Below are 23,308 nucleotides of genomic sequence, written 5' to 3' on the forward strand. Positions count from 1 at the left end.
AATCTAGCAGGGGGTCCTCGGGTCCTAATGTTATGCACAAAACAGTCTAAAGAAAATCGGACGTTACGACGGCTATGTTTACGCGATTACCAATATTTATACCACTCTAATTCTTTACCAATTCACTACAAACCACCGAACCATCATCAATACCTCAAACACAACTTATATCAAGGCAAAGTCAGTCCATAATCTCAAGGTTTTCCAACTTATTCAACCATAAACATGATCTACTAACCATAACTTAAGATTCATTAACCATTAACCAAGATTCATATCCAAAATCACCACAAATCCAACCAAACCATCTAACATACATGGATCTTGCTATACATACATGGATATTTCTATATATACATTAATCCATCCATAAACTCATCAAAACTCAAAGTTCAAACTATAAGTTAAAGGTGAAAGTTGTTTATACCTCCTTGAAGCTTCCTAACACAACCCAAGAGCTTTGAATGCCTAAAAGAACCTTGATCCTTACTTGTATAACCTTAATCTTTCATAAAAATTCAAGAAAACTAAAGTTATTTCTTGAAGGTTACTATTCACCATCTTCTTCCTTGATTTATAGAAAAAGATTGGCTTGGAATTAGAAGCTTAAACTTATAGGAAGTATGTAACTATCCATGGGGAAGCTTAGATAATTACCTTGCTAAATAGTAAGTGGTGGAGCTTGGATCTTCAAATTTTAAGAAAAGCACCCGAGAGCTTCATGAACAAAGCCTTGGTTGCTTGGTTTTTTTGATGAAAATGATTTTTGCTTGGCTTGGTTGCTTGGTTTTTTGTGCTTGCTTTAGTCAATTACCTTCTTGCCCTTGAATTTGTGTGGTTCTCATTCAACCACACCTCCTTCCTTCCCATGTCATGCTTATATCATCCTCATGATGTCATTCTCCCTTCCTTGTCCTCTTTCTATTGGTTGGATGACATCATTCCCACTAATCCCTTTGATTAACTTCCTAATCGTTTGCCTAATGACCGCTGATCTGTTATACGGTTCGCTTAACTTTCGTTCTCGTTTATCGTTTGAAGGATCATACCCGGGATCTTATTACTTAGGTTCCCTTAACCTTTCTCAATACCTTATATTCCTTTTTATGATCCTCTATTATAATCCTTTAATTTAAATCCTTTTTATCCTGTTACCTTATACTCAATTCTCTCCGTATCTTGTGGATTTCCGGGAAAACCAAAGTGTTCGGAATTGGATTCTGACGATCTTTACATACACTTATATACCACATAGAGTACTAATAATATCCCATAAGATCAATAACAGAACCCCTACATAGCGTGGCATGAAAAGTTTTCTCGTTCAGCAAAAACACTATTCATAAGGGTTTCAAAATTTCTCAAAAATTGGGGTTATTACAGTCTCCCCTCCTTAAAAGGATTCCGTCCCGGAATCAGATAGAAAATGAATAGGGATACTCTCTTAGCATTGCACTTTCTAACTCTCGAGTAAATTTTCCCATATTGTGGTTCTACCACCAAACTCTGCCTAGTTTGATAATCCTTCTCCTAAGCACTTGTTCCTTTTCACTCTATAACCCTTCCTGGTTGCTCCATATAGGTTACGTCGGGTTGCATATCTATGCGCTCATATGCCCCTATTTGACTGGCATCCGAATTACACTTCCTTAACATTGATACGTGGAACACGTTATGAACTTGCTACATATTCGGGGTTAGGGCTAGCTTATATGCTAACTTCCCAAACGTCTTAATATATCCAAGGGTCCAACAAATTGTAGACTTAGCTTTCCTTTCTTTCCGAACCTCATCAATCCTTTCCAAGGGATACCTATAACATTACTAGGTCCCCTATTTCATACTCTTTATCCTTTCGTGTCAAATCAACATACTTATCATGTCCATCTTGGGCTACTACCAGCCGTCCTCTGATTAGATCTATCATATCCTTGGTCCTTTGGACTACTGCAGGTCCGAGCATCTTGCGCTCTACAACTTCATCCTAACATAAGGGAGATCGACATTATCTTCCCTCAAGAATCTCATAAGGCGACATCTCGATAATGACATATGATCTATTGTCGTAAGATAACTCAATCCGAATTAAGTGATCATTCCAAATTCTTTCAAGTCTATTGCACAGACTCTCATTATAGCTTTTATCATTAGAGCTTCTGCTTCTCAATACCCATTCTTTTCCAGTTCGTAATCGCTAATACCTTCTGTTCCTAATATTATACTGGTTATACTTTTGCTCGCTAGCGTTCTATAACCTTTTAATAACCACGTCAACCTTAGTATCACGAATGTGTTCCCATTCCGCATACTACCACCACTTTATTACTCCTTTTTCAGTTGTTTCTATTTTCCAAAATTTGATCAATCAAATAGAAGTAAAGGAATTTGTTGAGAGATCACTATGATCATGAACACTTGTTATATCGCATAGTTAGTACAGAAGGTGGCCAGCCTTTAGTACTTGACAAGCAATTAAACAACATGTGGTATCCTACTAGGCTTCTATCACAAAGATAGATAGTCATTCGGCAATACCTCCCCTTCTGGAAGGGTTGTTCTTCTCAGCTTACATGAAATGAAAAGAAGAGAAAAGAACAAATTGAAGAGAATTGTATATATGAAAAAAAATATACTGCCACAAAATATCTGGCTTGGAACCTACATCGAGCATTATAGCCTCGCATTTTGCATGCTTAAATATTTTCGCTATCCCGTCCATCATTCTATGGACCCACACTCTTCCTCGAGCTTATACATAATCACCTTTGAAACTCCCTCGACATCGAAAATCGAATCTGGGATCTCATTCTATACATCATCGTTACTAGAATTCTATGCTTGCACCGCATCCTTCCTCGTATAATAATACGACTCTCTATTGATAAGAAAGAATAATTATTCACTAGGTAGATACTCTACTTAATTAGTCTATCAATGATAACTTATACACTACCACGACCCGATTAGTGGTACTCAATCTCAACACCCATTCCAATACAACTCTCACGGTTGTAATCAGCTCATTACTCGCAGAATCATTGCTGCCTTACTATGGTCCACCACTGACCCACTGTCATCATTCACTTTCCATGAAATCTTAATAGCTAACCATACGGAGTCCATACATGTCGTATCAAATCCTTCTAAGGAGGTAACATAATCACCATTTCTGATTCATGAAGAACACTCCTGATCTCAAAGGTTCGTTTATCCTTTTGAAACATGGTCCAGGCTCATTCTCAAGATAGTACCTTCTAAGATAGATAGCCCGCTCATGGCGATTACACGAATTAAACTTTTACCAACTACTATTACGGTTGGATATTGCACAGTCATCAGAAGGAATGTCAATCTTCCAAACCATAATACAACCTTCATAGCTTTAACCATCATCACTGTATTCCTTTGGCACAAGCGCCTATAATTATCCTCTTACCTTTAAAGTGTCGGCCACCTCTTTGGCCTTTCCTGATAGTAAAATTTCCTTACAGTCAATGTCATTTTAACCACCTCCAAATAAATTTTCTACCTTATTTCAATCACAGCTTATGTGAAAATGCTTTCCTTAAAATCTGATGAGTAAAAAAAAAAATATCACCATTTTTCCATAAGTTATTGCCTCAATCTTTAGAGGTTAATCACTGTCACGACTGACTCTCAATCATACTTAGAACATCTTTTATCTTAAGTCCTAATTGCCCTGAACAATTTCGACCATTACTGGTTCGATCCATACTTTCTCGTGGTTTAACACGTGCCCCATTTGGCATCATTATAATTACGTCATATTTCCTTTATCCACATTTCTATTCTTGAGAATTTTGAATATCACCTTTTTCCTTATAAAACCTCTAAGGTTATCCTTCAATCGTTCCTCCTGTATTCCCTAGATACAGGGCATATCACAATACCATTTACTAATAGTAGAACCATTGTCTATATACTTCTGCAAAATTTCTCCACTGATCCTTAAAGGTTATTATTACCTTAATGTTTTCCAATTCATACTGTCAAAACTCATACTATCCCTATCAAGGGTGAAATGCCAACCTTTATGCATTCCCCTAGGATTCGTTTTAAGTTACCGATGTTCTATCCTTAATTCCACCTTTAAAAAGGTACAAGCATCCTTCCATGGATAAATAAAGTCATATATCCCTGATATGGTTATCTTATTCAATCATTCCCACCTCGATAGTAAATGCCTAATTTCACAATAACATCTGTATACAAAATGAGGTTAATCAAAATGGCCTCCAAAAGATAACAACGGTTATCCGCTTTTCTTGCCTAATCTGGTAACGATAACATGGATGTTCTGGAAGATATTGGTCGTGTTCAACGTGAACTTCTTCTTAATAATTCCTTATTTACTTTTGTTGTTTATCTCAACAGTCACCTCAATGTTGGGATATCTTTCATATCTGGCGTCTCCCTTTCTGGGTATCATGCCACCGGTCTTACACTTCACCTTCTTGAAGGTCACTTCCTTCATCCAATTTTCTTAATTTCTTACTTTCTTATCCCCTTAGTCTATCCGCGTCTCATTATTTATCCTTCGAATTATCTCAAGGTTTCCTCGAATCCTCCCAACTTACAGGGGATAAACTATATGCATCTCTTATGCCTTCAACCGTCAACTTTAACTCATGGTGAATCACCCTCATCCTGACGATCATATACTTTTCTATTTCTATTACTATTAATAGGAGTCTTTAGGGTTTCCTCATACCCAACTCCCTTATCATTCCTCAAACTCTGTTGCCTTTTTATTCCTTTCCACTTCAATTCCTTTTTATTTTCCTTTCTCTTATCATTATTTCATGAACCAACACAACATAAGCATTGATTTCAAATATCCCGTCATTCTGGATTCGCGTCTTCAGAACGAATCTTAACAACTTTTACAGCTTAGATTCATAATTCATCATACTCGTCTGCCTTTGTTCTGGCTCTAAAGCTTTTACACTATTCCATAACCTTGGGAATTACGATCCCGAAAACAATTGGCTGAACTTTAATCAGTTTATTATAATCTCTTGCTCCGTGCCTTCCTTGGCCTTTCACCAGCGTGTGGTCTCTCTCTTGGGAGGGTAAGTGACAAAACAGTCTTTTATGGTTCGTCAATCATTTAGAATCTCAAATGATTCATCTATTTCCTTTAGCCAGGCTCTTGCCTCGACTGGGTCAGCTTGTTCCTTGGAACTCTGAGAGCTTAGCGACTTAAAGGTCATGAAAGAATTTCCCACCGCACTGTCTCCTCAGGGTGGTGGTTGGGGATAATAGTCTAAGTTCTGTCTAGACAGGTCCATGAATTGCCGTATAGGGGTACCATCTCGGGTCTCCTTTCCTTACTCGACTTTTTGTTTCCTTAGTATGAAATGTTTCATCCTACTCCCCATAATTGGGGTCATCTTTTAATTTAAAATCCTCATTTTCCACTCCATTATGTCATGGGTTCCTTCTATCTTGATGGCGACCTCCCTGACTATCACGTTCAGGGTTTGCTCTAAATCTTATTCCTCAAACTAGCTTTCATCTAAGATCTCATCTTTAAGCTCTTGAACATTTGGAACCCAAATTCTGTAGGAATACCTCATTATTCCCTTCTCATTCTTCTCGGTATTAACCTCTTATCTATTTGTTGGCTCTCTGCCTTCATTCATAACTTTTTCTGGCACAATATGATCTTTTCCAATAATTCGGGCTGTATTGCTATCTCAAACAGCTTTTCGGTACCGGCTCCGGTTACCTTCACTACTATTTCCATTTTCTCAAAATCTCTTATAAACTCTCCCAAAGACATTATCATCTTGAGTCTCTCCTTTTTACTAAGGGCATCAGCCACCATATTGGCTTTCCCCGAATGATAAAGAATCTCCCAATCATTATTCTTGATTAGCTCTAACTGCCTCCTCTGGCATATGTTGAGCTCTTTCTACGTGAAAATGTACTAGAGCACTTATGGCTTAGGTAATTCTCGCACTTCTCTCCATACAAGTAGTGCCTCCAATCTTTAGGGTAAAACTATTGCCACGAGCCTAAGCTCATGGGCGGGGATATCGAATTTCATATTACCTTAATTGTCTTGACATGTACGCGATTACCTTACCGTGCTGCATAAGCACGCACCCTAAGCCCTTGTGCGAAGCGTCACTACACTTCACAAAATCTCCTTTTCCATCCGGCAACGCCAGCATAGGGGCCGTCACCAACCTTTGCTTCAGTTCTTAAAAGCTGTTCTCGCATTTCTCTGTCTATTCGAACTTCTCAGTCTTATGAGTAAGCCGCATTAAAGGGGCTACTATCTTTACAAACTTGAACGAACCTCCGGTAGTCGACCTAACCATGGTCATCAATTCATCAGTGGTCCTTTATCCAATCTTGTCAGGATCCTCCATGGGATCCTCCTCAACAACTATCCCTTCTAGGACAACATCCTCAACCGCTACATCCTCAATATCAACATCATCTGGTCCTGCATTAGGACACTCTATCGGATCCACAATCCGATCTCCAATTAGTAATAAAACATCATCGCGCTGTTGCTCCTCAACCTCAGGGTTCGGAGTCCCGCTACTCTATACGATAACGAACTACGCTTCTATCGCTACATTTATAAGGGTTCCCATAAGGGTTTTAACTGTCAGTACTACGTTAGGTAGTCCGACTATGAACTTGGCAAGAGTTCTTATTATCTTAGTGAACTTATTATCTTAACGTCCCATCATCTCTGAGGTTTATAACGCTTAGCTCTGATACCATTTCTGTAACACCCCCAGATCCGGGGTCGGGGATCCGGGTCGTCACGGTCTTTCTTTCCACAATATCACTTCACTTAATTAATAATAAATAACCTTATGCTGTGACCCCACACTAACACACACCACAACCCGTTATAGTCTCAGAGATGAAATTTAAATAAGTACAAGTCTTTGAATCCACCATTTAAAAGTTATTACAACCCAAAATGATTACTTGATAAATTTACAGTTAATTGCCATTATCTGCCACAAGTTATAATTATACATAATTGATTCTCAAAAGTAGATGGTCTGATCTACAATAGATCTACCTCTGCAGCTATAGCAGCTACAACATCAACGGGAAGACGCGGAACACTTCCCACGCGCTTGCGCTGGGTCTGCTGGAGTCTGGCCGTCTTTCCTAACTGTTGTTGTGTGATGAAGAAATAAAGCAAGGGTGAGCAGCAAGCCCACCAAAATAATATGTATAATGATTTACAATATATGAGCCTACTCATAATACTCATGAAAGTCTTGGTCAAAAGAAATGAACCAAGTTTGATATCTTAATGCGATGAAGTCGCAAAATATTCAGTATATATACATATATACTTTTCAAAATATTGGAAGTCCTCTTCCATGCGTAATATACACAAAGTCCCAGTGTATAACTGTATAAAAAAATATCGTTGCAAGGTGATCTCATATATCTAACCTTGTTTCAACGTTTTTCTGAAAATCTTTGTCATTCCTAAGACAATTATTAATTAGATATAAGTTTAAAAGATGAGGTTACCAAATACCCCAATATACTTATATCTTTCCCAATACTACTTGAACTACCACCGTTCAAGTTATAATCAGTTTCAAAAGTTCATCACATAGATGAGACTACAAGACAAGATTTGAATAGATTCAATCTTTGAAATATTATTGAATGAAATAAAGTTACGAGATACTTTATTTAGTCCCGATATATATATATCCACATATATATATCTCTTAAACATTTCCTGGAACCTCTGTTATGTAAAGTATGAACAGAGTTTGAAACATCCAATGAATTTTGGAAAGGAAAAGAAAACCTTTGGCATAAACCAGATATCTTGCTGATCAGGCAAAGATACCCATAAGTAACCTTTTCTACTAGTAGATGGACGAATTCCCCACTGGTCATCACCCTGGTCATAATTAGGACCTTATGCTGGACTGCCACTCAGCCACTTATGCATTTGATGGACTCCCACTGAGCCACTTACACTATCATGGACGCCCACTGAGCCCATGTTGCTTATGCCGACTCAATAGATGGACTTACTTCCCGAACGTTGGGTAAGTAATCAATTCATTTACCAAAACTGCAACCTTGTTGCGAATATAAAATACACCACAGAGCCGGATTCCCCAGGTTTTGAACGAGTATTTAAATCCCCTTTAAAAGGAAGATCTTAAATATAAAAATGAGTTTTGGGATCCGCTCTAACTTTTAAAAATCATTTTGAAGACTCGAAAACACTTTAAAGAGTGTTTGGAGTAAAGCTGATTTAATGAAGTAAATCAGTCCCCAGAATATTTAGAAAATGACTGAATATTATTATTTAAATAATATTCCCATAAAGAATAATCTTTTATAAAAATAATTGAAGTAGAAGTTTTAAAACTTATACTTGAAACGAGTATTAAATAACCAAAGATATACTTATATGAAAGTATTATCTTTATTTGAATAATCGAAAATAAGTTTGATTATTAACACCTTATTCATTAATAAAATAAAGCATATATTTCAGCAAATAATCGGAGTCATAGATCCTCAAATGAATATTCAAATAATATTCATTAAATAATATAAACTGAGTCGTAAGCCTTCGAATGAATATTCAAATAATATTCAATAAATAATATAAAAGAGTCATAAGCCCTCGAATGAATATTCAAAATAATATTCAATAAATAAATAAGCTGAGTCATAAGCCCTCGAATGAATATTCGAAATAATATTCAATAAATAAATAAGCTGAGTCATAAGCCCTCGAATGAATATTCGAAATAATATTCAATAATAAAATAAAGTTAAAGTTATCGAATAAACCTTATTCGATTAATAGTTTGGAAAAACTATAACCATATATATATATATATAAATAAATATATATATATATAATATACTCGGGAACATCGACTCCCGGTTTAGAAATATGATCACCTTTTATCCCCTATACTAAGGGTATCCGCAACTACTTGTTTATTTCTAGCATAGGTATTATGCAACTATAAGCATTGAAATCAACAGATAGATAACCAGATTACGAAACAGACATGCATATATACCATATTAGCATGCTCCAATATATCGCAAAATTTGCTAATAACAATCATGCAATATCACAAGATAATGCATATACATATATTTACATCACAGCAACAGTATAACGGGTAGAAAACTTGCCTGAGCGACTGGGGGTTACGAATGGCTCGGGACGAGTCTGGTAACCTATAAGCAACAAGTAAGTTGGAATTAAACCAAAGTCACTTGTAAATCTATACTTTAACTAACTTAGACTCTAACGCTCGTTTTGCGCTCACTGATTCGCTTAAGTCACTCGGGTACCCTCGGCTCTACCATTTTTAATAATTTAACCTTTACGAGTTTTAAGGCGATTCCTCCGCGAGTGTCTTACCAACTGCCTAACACACTTACCATAAATGTTTCATACTTCAATTAGTCCTTTTTGGTCTTTAACCTATGTTTCAAAGTAAGGCGAGGGGAAATGTTTCGTTCGCGAAACGTCGTTACTTGAAACGGTCGTTTCTCCTAAACCGTGCATCGGAATCGAACGAACTACATATCAAAACGAAGCTCGTAACATGAGCTACCTAAACATGGCAGTGGTCACAATCTAGCAGGGGGTCCTCGGGTCCTAATGTTATGCACAAAACAGTCTAAAGAAAATCGGACGTTACGACGGCTATGTTTACGCGATTACCAATATTTATACCACTCCAATTCTTTACCAATTCACTACAAACCACCCAACCATCATCAATACCTCAAACACAACTTATATCAAGGCAAATTCAGTCCATAATCTCAAGGTTTTCCAACTTATTCAACCACAAACATGATCTACTAACCATAACTTAAGATTCATTAACCATTAACCAAGATTCATATCCAAAATCACCACAAATCCAACCAAACCATCTAACATACATGGATCTTGCTATACATACATGGATATTTCTATATATACATTAATCCATCCATAAACTCATCAAAACTCAAAGTTCAAACTATAAGTTAAAGGTGAAAGTTGTTTATACCTCCTTGAAGCTTCCTAACACAACCCAAGAGCTTTGAATGCCTAAAAGAACCTTGATCCTTGCTTGTATAACCTTAATCTTTCATAAAAATTCAAGAAAACTAAAGTTATTTCTTGAAGGTTACTATTCACCATCTTCTTCCTTGATTTATAGAAAAAGATTGGCTTGGAATTAGAAGCTTAAACTTATAGGAAGTATGTAACTATCCATGGGGAAGCTTAGATAATTACCTTGCTAAATAGTAAGTGGTGGAGCTTGGATCTTCAAATTTTAAGAAAACCACCCGAGAGCTTCATGAACAAAGCCTTGGTTGCTTGGTTTTTTTGATGAAAATGATTTTTGCTTGGCTTGGTTGCTTGGTTTTTTGTGCTTGCTTTAGTCAATTACCTTCTTGCCCTTGAATTTGTGTGGTTCTCATTCAACCACACCTCCTTCCTTCCCATGTCATGCTTATATCATCCTCATGATGTCATTCTCCCTTCCTTGTCCTCTTTCTATTGGTTGGATGACATCATTCCCACTAACCCCTTTGATTAACTTCCTAATCGTTTGCCTAATGACCGCTGATCTGTTATACGGTTCGCTTAACTTTCGTTCTCGTTTATCGTTTGAAGGATCATACCCGGGATCTTATTACTTAGGTTCCCTTAACCTTTCTCAATACCTTATATTCCTTTTTATGATCCTCTATTATAATCCTTTAATTTAAATCCTTTTTATCCTGTTACCTTATACTCAATTCTCTCTGTATCTTGTGGATTTCCGGGAAAACCAAAGTGTTCGGAATTGGATTCTGACGATCTTTACATACACTTATATACCACATAGAGTACTAATAATATCCCATAAGATCAATAACAGAACCCCTACATAGCGTGGCATGAAAAGTTTTCTCGTTCAGCAAAAACACTATTCATAAGGGTTTCAAAATTTCTCAAAAATTGGGGTTATTACATAAATCTTCACACCCTTTAGTAATAAGTTTGAATGTTGAAGTTTGGAGATGGTTTGGATGGATGAGTAGTAATTTGAATGATAAGCATGATCTGAGCTTAATTGTTAAGTAGTTTAGTTGAATTTAGAGGTGTTATAATATATGATTGGATTGAGATCCTTGAGCTTATTATGACTGAAATCAGTAGCATTGATGTGTATCTTGAGTTGTTATTGATTGGTAGTTGGATTGATATGGTTTGGAATGGTAAAAATTTGGGAAATCGCGTAAACATAGCCGTCGTAATGTCCGATTTACTTTAGACTATTTTTGCTCTTAACATCAAGACCCTAGAACTCACTGTTAGGTTTTTACCATTGCCATGATTAGATAGTTCATGTTACGAGCTTCGTTTTGATATGTAGTTTGTTTGATTCCGATGTACGGTTTAGGAGAAACGACCATTTTAAGTAACGGCGTTTCACGAACGAACCATTACCCCTCGCCTTACTTTGAAACATAGGTTAAAGACCAAAAAAGAATAATTGGAGTATGAAACATTTATGTAAAGTGTATTAGGAAGTTGGTAAGACACTCGCGAAAGAATCTCCTTAAAGCTCTTAATGGTTAATTTATTAAAAATGGTGGAGCCGAGGGTACTCGAGCGACTTAAGAAAATCAGTAAGCGCAAAGCGAGCGTTAGAGTCTAAATTGGTTAAAGTATAGATTTATAAGTGACTTTGGTTTAATTCCAACTTATATGTTGTTTATAAGTTACTAGACTCGTCCCAAGCCATTTATAACCCCCAGTCGCTCAGGCATGTTTTCTACCCGTTATACTGTTGTTGTGATGTATACATATGTATATGCATTATCTTGTGATAGATGCATGATGGTTAATGAGAAAATTCTTGCGATATATTGTAGCATGTGATATGGTATATATGCATGCCTGTTTCGTATTCTTGATACATATATCTGTTGATTCAGTTGATAATACATATGCTAGAGATAAGCGGTAATTTGCATATACCCTTAGTATAGGGGACCCAAATGTGAACTTTTTTCTCAAACCGGGAGTCGATGCTCCCGAGTATAATATATATATATATATATATTTATATATATATGAATAGTTTTTAAAACTATGAATCAAATAAGGTTTATTCGATAACCTTATTTTATTAATGAATATTATTTTGAATATTCATTCGAGGGCTTATGACCCCGTTTATTTTATTATTGAATATTATTTTGAATAGTCATTCGAGGGCTTATGAGCCCGTTTATTTTATTATTGAATATTATTTTGAATATTCATTCGAGGGCTTATGACCCCGTTTATTTTATTATTGAATATTATTTTGAATATTCATTCGAGGACTTATGTCTCCGTTTATTTTATTAATAAATATTTTTTTGAATATTCATTCGAGGACTTATGACTCCGATTAATTACTAATTATTATTCTTTATTTTATTAAGGAATAATGTGTCGATGATCAAACTCACTTTTGATTATTCAAATAAAGATGGTACTTTCGTATAAGTATATCTTTGGTTATTTAATAATCATTGGAAGTATAAGTTTTAAAACTTCTACTTCAATTATTTTTATAAAGATTATTCTTTATGAGAATATTATTTAAATAATAATATTCAGATATTTCATAATATATTGGGACTGATTTATTTTATTAAATCAGCATCACTCCAAATATTCTTAAAAATGTTTTGCAAGTCTTCAAAATGATTTTAAAAGTTAGAGCGGATCCCAAAACTCATTTTTATATTTAAGATCTTCCTTTCAAAGGGGATTTAAATATCCGCTCAAAACCTGAGGGATCCGGCTCTGTGGTGTGTTTTATATTCACAACAAGGTTGCTATTTTGATAAAAGAATTTTTTATTACTTACCCAACACTCGGGAAGTAAAATTCTTGGAACAAGTTAATCCATTAATAGGCATCGCCTGGGAAATATCGGTGAGTTTTCCTTTCCAACTAGATACGACTTCTGGGTGGAGTCGTATCAACAAGTTTATACTTAGGGAAAGGGGGAACGAGCTTTACGTTTCAGAGTCATGGATTTCATCTGAACTAGGAGTGGCGTAAGTGGTCGAGTGGCGCCCGCCCAGCCTAATTATATTGGCCCAAATGGCCTGGAAGTTCCGCTAAGACGGTCCATTCCTTAGGAGTCCAGTGTTCGGTTAACAAGTAAATCCGATAAGTTCTCCTCTAGATTTAGAAAATGGTGGGGTTGCACTACTACGACTGATCATCGTAAGTGGTCTTCCTAGCGCGGAAAAAACTCCCGTAATGAGTTCATCATCCAATTGGATATTTCTGCAACACTACCCAGAGCACTTCGATAGAAAGGCTACGGTTGGGCGATTGTTGAGTGTTGGCAGGGTCAAGTTTTTATGATATTTTATTTTGATGATATTTTAAAGAATGATTCTATACAAGTTTTGTCTTGTAGTTTAATCTATGGGATAAACTATTTATACATTGAACGGTGGTAGTTCAAGTAGTATTCGGAAAAGATATAAGTATATTGGAGTATCTTGTAACTTCATCTTTTAAACTTATATCTAGTTAATGATTGTCTTATGAATGACAAAGGTATCCGAAAAGCATTGAGACAAGGTTAGATATATGAGATCACCTTGCAACGATATTTTTATAAAGTTATAAACTGGAACTCTGTGGATGTTATACATGTCAGAGGATTTCAAATATTGTGAAAAGTATATATATATATACTGAATTTTTTACGACTTGGTCGCGTTAAGATATCAAACTTGCTTCATTTCTTCTTGACCAAGACTTTCTTGAGTACTATGAGAATGCTCATATATTGTTAATCATTATACACATTATTTTGGTGGGCTTGTTGCTCACCCTTGCTTTCTTCTTTCATCACACAACAACAGATAGAAAGGATGAACAAGACCAAGCTTCCAATTCGCAAGCGGTTAGAAAACGTTTCTTCAGTTTTCTGGAAGCATTGATGCCACCGTAACTGAGGTAGGAGCTACCAATAGGCTAGGTTTTCAACTATTGATGAACCAGACTTATGTATAATATGAATTGTAATAATGGCAAAGAAATGTAAATTTATTCAGAAACCCTTTTGAGGTGTAATGGCTTATAATTATGGAATAAAATGACTTGTGTTATTTTTTTGTAGTCATCTCTGGGACTATAACTTGTGGTGTGTGTGTGTATATTGTGGGGTCACAGTACGCAGCAGTTGGTTGATTGTTAAGATTAAGTATTATTAAGGGAGATGAAACTCGTGACGACCCGGATCCCCGACCCCGGATCTGGGGGTGTTACAGAAATGGTATCGGAGCGAAGCATTATAAACCTCAGAGATGATATGACGTTAAGATAATAAGTTCACGAAGATAATAAGAACTCTTTCCAAGTTCATAGTCGGACTACCTAACGTAGTACTGATAGTTAAAACCCTTACGGGAACCCTTATAAATATTATAGTAGTAATATAGTTCGTTCTCGTATAGGGCAGCGGGGCACCGAACCCTGAGGTTCAGGAGCATCAGCATGAGGATGTTTTATTACGTGTTAGAGATCAAATTGTGAATTCGATAGAGTACCATAACGAGGGACCGGATGAGATTCATATTAAGAATGTTACGGTTGAGGATGTTATCCTAGAAGGGATTGTTGCTGAGGAGGATCTCGTGGAGGATCCTGGCGAGAATGAAGAGAGGACCGCTGAGGAATTGATGACCGTAGTCAGGGCGACTACCAGAGCAAGAATGGCCGCGAGGGTGGCACTAGAGGATGAAGAGTTACCAAGGGCACAAAGGTTAATGAGGGCAGGGGGAGTGGGGCCTTCCACGACACCAATTACACCAGTATCAGACCCTCTTCCAGAGGATCCTGAAGACATCAATGAGGTTCCACCAATTCCTGTTCCCTCCCCTGTACAGAACCCAGCACCTACTGAGGAAATGCCACCTTTATCTCCTGCACCATTGTCACCTGATACCGTGTTTTGTCATCCATTTGGATCCCCTGGGCCTGCACCACCTGCACCCCATGGACTGCTAGATGCTACCACTCAGGCTTCTCTTATCGCCAATTATTATATGACTTTGGATGGCCTGTCTGAGGCCCGTAATGTTAGGAGTGATCTGTTGGATCGACTTACTGCACCGAGGATTGAGGGTGGGGTACTTCCGGCACGATTAGCTTATAGCATGGAAAGGATTGAGGCTACCACCCGTGTTACAGCTAGAGGCCATCTTGAGGGTCAGATTGATCCAGCTCTACTTGCAACTATCCTAGACCTCATCATCGCTTTAATGGAGCAGGTTAGGGATGTCGTGCTTGCCCGCATTTCTTGATCCATAATAGTGTGCAGAGTCTGAGCAATCTGACAAGAATTTCATGTAGCACCGCTTTTGGAGGATCAGCCTAAGTTATGAATGATTAGTTTTAATGACTAGATGATTATCTATGGTAGTACTTTTGGGATAGAAGCGATCAGATCAAATGATGTAATTCTCTTTAATGTGTTCAGTTGTCGTACCCTCGAACAAATGGTTATATATATATTCGTTAATTTCAGTTCAGATCAGTTTGTTTGTGATAAGATCATATTGTTAATTGCACTATTAACACTTAAGAGAGTGTCATGAAGTTTATAGAACTTGAGAATTCATAATTTGCAATCATGCAAGGACTGAACGAGGGAAAGACTTAGGCAAAGTAAGTAAGACAAATATCCAGAAATTCTCAAAAATTTTCCAAGCAATATGCCCCATGAGGAATAAGATTAGGGGCAAACCTTGAATGTGATAATCAGGGAGGTCGCAATTAAGATATAAGGAACCCAGAATATAATGAAGTGGAAAATGAGGATTTTAAATTAAAAGATGACCCCAATTATGGGAAGTAGGAAGAAATATTTAGACTGAGAAAACAGAAGTCGAGCAAGATAGGAAGAACCAGGATGGTACTCCTATTGGGCAATCCATGGACCTGCCTAAATCAAAACTTATACTTTTATTCCCAACCACCACCTTGAGAAAACAATGCGGTAAGAAATTCTTTCATGACCTTTAGGTCGCTAAGCTCTCAGAGTTCCAAGGAACAGGTTGACCCAGTCGAGGCAAGAGCCTGGCTAAAGGAAATATAGGAATCATTTGAGATTCAAAATGATTGACGAATCACAAAAGACTATTTTTGTCACTTACCCTCCTAAGAGAGAGGCCAACCGCTGGTAAAAGGCCAAGGAAGGCACGGAGCAAGAGATTATAATAAACTAATTTAAGTTCAGTCAATTGTTTTCAGGAAAGTACTTCCCAAGGTTATGGAGATAGTGTAAAAGCTTTAGAGCCAGAAAAAAGGCAAACAAGTATGATGAATTATGAATCTAAGTTGTAAAAGTTGTCAAGATTCGTTCTGAGGACACAAATCCAGAATGACGGGATGTTTGAAATCAATGCTTATGTTGTGTTGGTTCATGAAATAATGATAAGAGAAAGGAAAATAAAAAGAAAGTGAAGTGGAAAGGAATATAAAGGCAATAGAGTTTGAGGAATGATAAGGGAGTTGGGTATGAGGAAACCCAAAAGACTCGTAACAATAGAAATAGATAAGTATGTAATCGTCAGGATGAGGGTGATTCACCATGAGTTAAAGTTGATGATTGAAGGAATAAGAGATACATATATTTTATCCCCTGTAAGTTGGGAGGATTCAAGGAAACCTTGAGATAGTTCGAAGGATAAATAATGAGACGCGGATAGACTGAGGAGACAAGGAAGTAAGAAATTAGGAAAATTGGATGAAGGAAGTGACCTTCAAGAATGTGAAGTGTAAGACCGGTGGCTTGATACCCAGAAAGGGAGACACCAGGTATGAAAGATATCCCAACATTGAGATGACTGTTGAGATAAACAACAAAAGTAAATAAGGAATTATTAAGAAGAAGTTCACGTTGAACACGACCAATATCTTCCAGAACATCCTTATTATCGTTACCAAATTAGGCAAGAAAAGCGGATAACCGTTGTTATCTTTTGGAGGCCATATTGATTGACCTCATTTTGAATACAGATGTTATTGTGAAATTAGGCATATACTATCGAGGTGGGAATGATTGAATAAGACACCCTTATCAGGGATATATGACTTGATTTATCCATGGAAAGATGCATGTACCTTTTTAAAGGTGGAATTAAGGATAGAACATAGGTAACTTAAAATAAATCCTAGGGGAATGCATAAAGGTTGGCATTTCACCCTTAATAGGGATAGTATGAGTTTTGACAGTATGAATTGGAAAGGATTAAGGTAATAACAACCTTTAAGAATCAGTGGAGAAATTTTTCAGAATTACATAGACAATGGTTCTAGTATTAGTAAATGGTATTTTGATATGCCCTGTACCTAGGGTGTACATGATGAAGGATTTAAGTATAACCTTAGAGGTTTTACAAGGAGAAAGGTAATATTCAAAATTCTCAAGAATGGAAATGTTGATAAAGGAAATATGACGTAATTATAATGATGCCAAGTGGGGCACGTGTTAAACCACGAGAAAGTATGGATAGAACCAGTAAAGGTCGAAATTGTTCAGGGCAATTAGGGCCTAAGATAAAAGATGTTCTAAGTATGATTGAGAGTCAGTCGGGAGAGTGATTAACCTCTAAAGATTGAGGCAATAACTTATGGAAAAATGGTGATATTTTTTTTTTACTCATCAGATTTTAAGAAAAACATCTTCACATAAGCAGTGATTGAAATAAGGTAGAAAATTATTTGGAAGATGGTTAAAACGACATTGACTGTAAGGAAAATTTACTATCAGGAAAGGCCAAAGAGGTGGCCGACACCTTAAAGGTAAGAGGAGAATTATAGGCGCTTGTGCCAAAGGAATACAGTGATGATGGTTAAAGCTGTGAAGGTTGTATTATGGTTTGGAAGATTGACATTCCTTCTGATGACTGTGCAATACCCAACTGTAATAGTAGTTGGTAAAGGTTTAATTCGTGTAATCGCCATGAGCGGGCTATCTATCTCAGAAGGTACTATCTTGAGATAAGCCAGGACCATGTTTCAAAAAGGACTAGACGAACCTTTGAGTTAAGTCTTCTATTTAAGGCATATGATTAAGAATGGTATTAACCTGCTATCGTTGCTTTGATTGAAACTCTTCTGCAATTTTATCTGCTTCATGTCATATGTACGTCAAGTTCAGGAGTGTTCTTCATGAATCATGAATGGTGATCATGTTAACTCCTTAGAAGAATTCTATACGACATGTATGGACTCTGTATAGTTATCTATTAAGACTTCATGGAAAATGAATGACTACAGTAGCTCAACGGTGGACCCTAGTAGTGCAGCAATGATTCTGCGAGTAATGAGTCGATTACAACCGTGAGAGTTGTATTGGAATGGATGTTGAGATTAAGTACCACTAATCGGGTTGTGGTGATGTATAAGTTATCATTGATAAACTAATTAAGTAGATTATCTACCTATTGAATAATTATTCCTTATTATCAATCGAGAGTCGTATTACTATACGAGGAAGGTTGCGGTGCAAGCATAGAATTCTAAGTAACAACGATGTATAAAATGAGATTCCAGATTCGATTTTCGATGTTGAGGGAGTTTCAAAGGTGATTAAGTATAAGCTCGAGAAAGAGCATGGGTCCATAGAATGATGGACGGAATAGCAAAAATCTTTAAGCACGTGAAATGCGATGCTATAATACTTGATGTTAATAAATATATGTTTTGTTCTCCTATGACAAACCTCTATAGTTCAGAGGTAGACTCCAAGCCAGATATTTTGTGGCAGTATATTTTTTTCATATATACAATTCTCTTCAATTCGTTCTTTTCTTTTCATTTTGTATAAACTGAGAAGAACAACCCTTCCAGAATGGGAGGTATTGCCGAATGCCTATCTATCTGTGTGATAGAAGCCTAGTAAGATACCACATGTTGTTTAGTTGCTTGTCAAGTACTAAAGGCTGGCCACCTTCTGTACTAACTATGCAATAGAACAAGTGTTCATGATCATAGTGATCTCTCAACAAATTCCTTTACTTCTATATGATTGATCAAACTTTGGAAAATAGAAACAGCTGAAAAAGGAGTAGTAAAGTTGTGGTGGTATTCGGAATGGAAACGCATTCGTGATACTAAGGTTGACGTGGTTATTAAAAGGTTATAGAACGCTAACGAGCAAAAGTATAACCAGTATAATATTAGGAATGGAAGGTAGTAGCGATTACGAACTGGAAAAGAATGGGTATTGAGAAACAAAAGCTCTAATGCTAAAAGCTATAATGAGAGTCTGTGCAATAGACTTGAAAGAATTTGGAATGATCACTTAACGCGGATTGAGTTTTCTCACGATAATAGATCATATGTCAGGTATCGAGAGGTCGTCTTATGAAATCTTTGAGGGAAGAAAATGTTGATCTCCCTTATGTTAGGATGATGTTGCAGAGCGCAAGATGCTCCGACCAGTAGTGGTCCAGAGAACCAAGGATATAATAGATCTAATCAGAGGACGGCTGGTAGTAGCCCAAGATGGACATAAAAAGTATGTTGATTTGACACGAAAGGACAAAGAATAGGAAATAGGGGACCTAGTAATGTTAAAGGTATCCCTTGGAAATGATTGATGAGGTTCAAAAAGAAAGGAAAGCTAAGCCTACGAATTGTTGGACCCTTTGAGGTATTAAGACGTATTGGGAAGTTAGCATACGAGCTAGCCCTACCCCCGAACATGTAGCAAGTCATAATGTGTTTCACGTATCAATGTTAAGGAAGTGTAATTCGGATGCCAGATAAATAGGGGCATATGAGTGCATAGACATGCAACCAGACGTAACCTACATGGAGCAACCAGGAAGGGTTATAGATCAAAAATGGACAAATACTTAGGAGAAGAGTTATCAAACTAGTCAGAGTTTGATGATAGAACCACAATGTGGGAAAATTACGTAAGAGTTAGAAAGTGCAATTTTAAGAAAGTATCCCTACTCATTTTCTATCTGATTCCGGGACGGAATACTTTTAAGCAGGGGAGATTGTAATAACCCCAAATTTTGGAATTTTTGAAACCCTTATGAATAGTGCTTTTTACTGATTATGCTGAATAAGAAAACTTTTCATGCCACACTATGTAGGGGTTCTTTTATGGATATTCTGAGATTTTATTGGTACTCTATATGATATATAAGTGTATGTAAAGATCGTCAGAACCCAAATTTGAACATTTTGATTTTTTCCCGAAAATCCACCAGATATCGAAAGAATTGGGTATAAGGTAACAGGATAAAAAGGATTTAAATTCAAGGATTTTAAGAGAGGATCATAAAAGGAATATAATGTATTGAGAAAGGTTAAGGAGACCCAAGTAATAGGATCCCGGGTATGATCCCTCAAACGATAAACGAAAACGAAAGTTAAGCGAACTGAATAACAGATCAGCGGTCATTAGCCAAGTAATTAGAAGCTAATCAAAGAGGTTAGTGAGGATGATTTCATCAAACCAATAAGAAGAGGACAAAGGTGGGAGGGTGACATCACATGGTGACATAAGCATGACCAAAGCAAAGTGTGTTGTTGGTTGATTTAGAACCACACAAAAGTTACCATGGTAAAAGGTAATAAAACAAAACAAATCAAAAGCAACCAACCAAGTCAACCAACAATTCATTTTCACCAAAAAAAACACAAAGCTATTTCATTTTCTTCATCTTTGCTCTCGACTTTCAAGGAAAAAGCAAGGAAGAAAAATCCAAAGTCCAAGCTCCACTCAAGCATAAATTCCATGGTTTGTTTTATAGATTCTACATTTCATAACTTAGCTTGGGTATGATTTTAAGCTCTTGATTCAAATGGATTCTTAGCTAATTAATTCACCAAAGATTAGGGTGAATAGTGTTTTCAAATTTTAACTTTGTGTTTCTTGATTTCATTTGCAAGATCAAGGTTATATAAGGATAGATCAAGGTTCTTTGAGGCTCCCTAGTAACTTTCCACCCTCCAAGAAAGGTATAAATCTTCACACCCTTTAGTAATAAGTTTGAATGTTGAAGTTTGGAGATGGCTTGGATGGATGAGTAGTAATTTGAATGATAAGCATGATTCGAGCTTAATTGTTAAGTAGTTTAGTTAAATTTATTGGTGTTATAATATATGATTGGATTGAGATCCTTGAGCTTATTATGACTGAAATCAGTAGCATTGATGTGTATCTTGAGTTGTTATTGATTGGTAGTTGGATTGATATGGATTCCAGAATGGTAAAAATTTGGGAAATCGCGTAAACATAGCCGTCGTAATGTCCGATTTACTTTAGACTGTTTTTGCTCTTAACATCAGAACCCTATAACTCACTGTTAGGTTTTTACCATTGCCATGATTAGATAGTTCATGTTACGAGCTTCGTTTTGATATGTAGTTCGTTTGATTCCGATGTACGGTTTAGGAGAAACGACCGTTTTAAGTAACGGCGTTTCACGAACGAACCATTACCCCTCGCCTTACTTTGAAACATAGGTTAAAGACCAAAAAGGACTAATTGGAGTATAAAACATTTATATAAAGTGTATTAGGAAGTTGGTAAGACACTCGCGAAAGAGTCGCCTTAAAGCTCTTAATGGTTAATTTATTAAAAATGGTGGAGCCGAGGGTACTCGAGCAACTTAAGAAAATCAGTAAGCGCAAAGCGAGCGTTAGAGTCTAAATTGGTTAAAGTATAGATTTATAAGTGACTTTGGTTTAATTCCAACTTATATGTTGTTTATAGGTTACCAGACTCGTCCCAAGCCATTTATAACCCCCAGTCGCTCAGGCAAGTTTTCTACCCGTTATACTGTTGTTGTGATGTATACATATGTATATGCATTATCTTGTGATAGATGCATGATGGTTAATGAGCAAATTCTTGCGATATATTGTAGCATGTGATATGGTATATATGCATGCCTGTTTCGTATTCTTGATACATATATCTGTTGATTCAGTTGATAATACATATGCTAGAGATAAGCGGTAAGTTGCATATACCCTTAGTATAGGGGACCCAAAGGTGAACTTTTTTCTAAAACCGGGAGTCGATGCTCCCGAGTATAATATATATATATATATATATATATATATATATGAATAGTTTTTAAAACTATGAATCAAATAAGGTTTATTCGATAACCTTATTTTATTAATGAATATTATTTTGAATATTCATTCGAGGGCTTATGACCCCGATTATTTTATCATTGAATATTATTTTGAATATTCATTCGAGGGCTTATGAGCCCGTTTATTTTATTATTGAATATTATTTTGAATATTCATTCGAGGGCTTATGACCCCGTTTATATTATTATTGAATATTATTTTGAATATTCATTCGAGGACTTATGACTCCGTTTATTTTGTTAATGAATATTATTTTGAATATTATTTAAATAATAATATTCAGATATTTCCTAATATATTGGGACTGATTTATTTTATTAAATCAGCATCACTCCAAACATTCTTAAAAATGTTTTGCGAGTCTTCAAAATGATTTTAAAAGTTAGAGCGGATCCCAAAACTCATTTTTATATTTAAGATCTTCCTTTCAGAGGGGATTTAAATATCCGCTCAAAACCTGAGCGATCCGGCTCTGTGGTGTGTTTTATATTCGCAACAAGGTTGCTATTTTGATAAAAGAGTTTTTGATTACTTACCCAACACTCGGGAAGTAAAATTCTTGGAACAAGTTAATCCATTAACAGGCATCGTCTGGGAAATATCGGTGAGTTTTCCTTTCCAACTAGATACGACTTCTGGGTGGAGTCGTATCAACAAGTTTCTACTTGGGGAAAGGGGGAACGAGCTTTACGTTTCAGAGTCATGGATTTCATCTGAACTAGGAGTGGCGTAAGTGGTCGAGTGGCGCCGGCCCAGCCTAATTATATTGGCCCAAATGGCCTGGAAGTTCCGCTAAGACGGTCCATTCCTTAGGAGTCCAGTGTTCGGTTGACAAGTAAATCCGACAGGTTCTCCTCTACATGTAGAAAATGGTGGGGTTGCACTACTACGACTGATCATCATAAGTGGTCTTCCTGGCGCGGCAAAAACTCCCGTAATGAGTTCATCATCCAATTGGATATTTCTGCAACACTACCCAGAGCACTTCGATAGAAAAGCTACGGTTGGGCGATTGTTGAGTGTTGGCAGGGTCAAGTTTTCAAAATGATGTTTGCATCAAATGAAGTATCTCATAACTTCATTTTATTTTGATGA

Source organism: Apium graveolens, chromosome 11 (genome assembly GCF_009905375.1).
Source record: "Apium graveolens cultivar Ventura chromosome 11, ASM990537v1, whole genome shotgun sequence".
Taxonomy (NCBI): Eukaryota; Viridiplantae; Streptophyta; class Magnoliopsida; order Apiales; family Apiaceae; genus Apium; species Apium graveolens.